The sequence below is a fragment of the Lygodium microphyllum genome, chromosome 30 (genome assembly GCF_053477565.2).
Source record: "Lygodium microphyllum isolate KBCC chromosome 30, Lygodium_microphyllum_v1.1.10, whole genome shotgun sequence".
NCBI classification, from domain to species: Eukaryota; Viridiplantae; Streptophyta; class Polypodiopsida; order Schizaeales; family Lygodiaceae; genus Lygodium; species Lygodium microphyllum.
The window spans coordinates 115,435,175-115,438,683 of record NC_141164.1 but is presented as its reverse complement, the minus strand read 5'-3'; the positions used below and the strand labels follow the sequence as shown (position 1 = coordinate 115,438,683).

The 3,509-nt window shown below is 42.2% G+C and overlaps 1 pseudogene; it reads left to right on the top strand.

The window, feature by feature from the left end:
• The first annotated feature begins 203 nt into the window (after positions 1–203).
• On the top strand, positions 204–894 carry LOC148010255 (mitochondrial phosphate carrier protein 2, mitochondrial pseudogene; annotated as a pseudogene).
• Positions 895–3,509: the final 2,615 nt, after the last annotated feature.

The window sequence follows — 3,509 nt, the reverse complement described above, 5'->3', positions numbered from 1 at the left end:
ACAAAAAGTCTTGGTTGGAAGCGTAGCCTGGGCTGTTGGCGACTTGAACTGCTATTCAGGGAGGCATGGAGGAGAAGCTGATCAGATGTGGAGAAAGGCTACAGCGATATCGAAGAAGATGAGGCTCGTGTGGGAATGCGCAGTCTGCAACCTGTGGATGACGTGATGAGCTTGAGAAAGCACTCATCACTTGCAAAATCACGATGGCCACGCAGCCGTGTGCATTGAAGAGGCCTTTTGTTTTTCGATGAACCTTTCGTAAAAGGAGCCAATCAACCAATTAGTCGACAGTCTGTTGTAGGCAATCAAGAAGTTGCTGCCTAAAAAGCTCTGACTGGTAAAGCCATCTTCTTGGTGAAAAATTGGCGAATTCTTTCGTGCAATTTTGGTTTCTACGAGTACTTTAAGAAGTACTATACTGATTTGGTTGGGCCAGAGAACGCTGAGAAGTACAAGACCCTTATTTACCTAACGGAATCATCTTCTGCAGAATTCATTGCTGACATTGCTTTATGTCCTTTTGAAACTGTGAAAGTACGTGTTCAAACCCAGCCAGGTTTTGCTAGAGGCTTGGCTGATGGATTACCATAGTTTATTGAATTCGAGGGCTACCCAGGCCTTTATAAGGGTTTTATTTCACTATGGGGTCGCTAGATTCCATACACTATGATGAAATTTGCATGCTTTGAGAAAACGGTTGAGCTGCTGTATAAGAATGTTGTGCCTATTCCCAAAGAAGAGTGCTCAAAACCTACACAGCTTGCAGTTAGCTTTGCTGGTGGCTACATTACAGGAGTTTTCTGTGCCATTGTCTCACATCCAGCTGACAATCTTGTGTCTTTCCTAAACAACTCTAAGGGTGCACAGCCTGTTGTAACTACTTTTCATGTATGAAAGAGGTGATCAATGCAATATATGTTGAATTGAAGAATAGGGTGTGTGGCTGAACTGGAATGTTTGAGTCCTCCACATATACATGCTATAAGACATTCATGCATCGTTTCTGGAAGAACAGGTCGTGCTGGCAAACAGAGAATGGCTATTCTAATGCTTATACGATTTCAGTTGTGGACACTTGATACTCTAGAACATTGCAGATTCCAATACATAGATTCTTTCAGCTCTCTTGATCTTCTGAAATCTTTTGCTGATCAGGCAATTGTCAAGTTACAAAATGTATATGCTGATGTGATCCGTATTTGATAGAAACCTCTGAGAACATCAGAAATCAGATGTGTTGAACAACAAATGATTCTCTGCACTAAGGGACATGTTTGACTGGATTACTAGATAATGTCCATTCTTCTGATCAATGTAATTGTCACCAGAATCTTCTGATCATGAATTTCTTGTAACACTCTTGACAAGAAATATAGTGAAATTTGGCATCAAATATTTGAATTCTTCTTGTTAGCCTCTTCCCTTGCTGTATCTTGAATCCTGTGTTCTGCAACCTTTGCGTGAACTTTACGACATTTCTGGTGAACTCGACGTGAAAGTGCTGCGTCACTTTTCAACAAGATGGGAGACTCGCAAGAAGAGATGACAGATGATAATGTCATGAAGAACCTGTTTCAGTCATTTACTAGTTATATGCACCAGCAAGCTCACGCGAAACGTGATAGTGATGCTATGGATGCCTTGAAAGTTGTCCAACAGGAGATGAAGCAGTTTAATGGCCAGCAAGTGTCAACTTACTTGCATTTATATGAAGAAAAGATGAAATTTTTTGGGGTTTCTCAAGATGTTTGGAGCCGCTACTTTTTGCAGATCGTGGTGCGCACTCTTGAAGTCCGAATTTCAGAAATTCAAGAAACACATGCAGGTTGGGCAGAGTTTTAGAAGGCATTAAAAGATGAATATTTTCTGGAGGATACAGGTCTTATGAATCGCAGGAATTTCTTAGCATGGGTTTCTATGCCTAATAAGGGACTTTCAATTACCGCTCTTCTGCGAGAGTTTGAGAGCCGCTATGATCAGTTGGATGGAACTGAGCAGCAAGCTTTGGAGATGCAGAAAGTGGAGTTATTTTTACAAGCTGCTGATGCTGATTTACAGGAAAAGTTGGATGATATTTTGGAAGATCAAGCTATTGATTCAGGTTTATAGACCGAGTGGAGACATGTCATTGATGCTGTGAATGCTCTTGTTAAGAAGCAGCGCAGGAGAGTACGATTGCATCGTAATACAGGATCAGTTTCTGAAAAATCCTTGGAGACTTCTTCTTCTACCCCTGCTGTAACTTCTTTGCCTAAGCCTACTCCTCCTGTTCTGAATCCACCAGCTCCTGCTGCTCCAGTGCCCTTATCTGTAGATGATGTTATTAAAGGCTTGGCAGATTTGACGATTGAAGCAGTCAAAGCTGAAGTTGGTAAGTTAAAAGAGTAACTTATGTCAGTACCTGCTGTAGCACCTGCTCCAACGACTGCTTTTCAAGCTGGTCAAAGAAAAGGGAGACGATGTATTTGGTGCGATAGTACAGAGCACCAACACTGCAGAGATTGTGATGCTTTTCAGGAAGCACGTAAGAAGAATGTAGTGTTCTGGGGACAAGATGGGAAGAGTTCAGGCATCTACTATGACTTGTGTGGGCTCCAGCATCCGAGGAGAAACGAGAAGGGATTCTCCTGTTGATAGGTATTCTATTTTTGCTTATATGGCTAAAACATAGGGTTTAGATGCCATGGTTGAGGAAAAGAGAAGAAGAGATGAGGAGGGTCCCAGCACCTCCAAAAAGACTAGAGGGGGTGACTTTGTTTCACCACCTGTTACAGCTCCACCTCTGTCAAGTTCTCCAGCTCAATCAGGTCCTGAACAACCTATGGGAGACAAGCAGATGAAAGAGAAGAGGCAACCAAGAAAGGAGCCAAGATTTAAGCTCTTGTCAGACCTTGATATGTAGACGGATATGAGTAAGATTTTTCATGAAAGAATTTTGAATAGTGAAGTCACTTTTACTGTTGGAGAAGCTCTTGGGATTGCTAGAAGAGAAATACATGATCAGATGCAGGATCTTTTGCGGAGGAAACGACATGCGATGGAAGGACCTGCTTTACAGGGATTGTGGCATGGAGCTCTTGGGGAAGAGCATGATGATGCAGTGATGGTTGAGAATGCTTCTGTTAATCCACAATTGGAGAAAATAGTTCAGCCTATGCAGTATGAAGATGATGATACCCCTATTCTCATTCCTCGCAGCCATTTTTCACGAAGTCATTGGGCTAGAGCAACCACTTAGACGGTGGTAAGGATTGGAGAGAAACAAATTCCTTTGATTGCTTTAGTCGATCATGGTTCCGAGATTAATCTTATTGCTCGAGGTGTTTATGAGAGTGGCAAGTGGCCTATGGATGCAGAGCATGGCTGGCACATGAGAGCCGCCAATAATACTTTTGGTGATATGTATGCTGGTTGTCCGAGTATCAGAATTTCTATTGGTAATGTTGAAGAGGATTATCATTGCTTTGTTCAGGATTCTTGCTCTTATCCGATTATTCTTGGACAGCCTT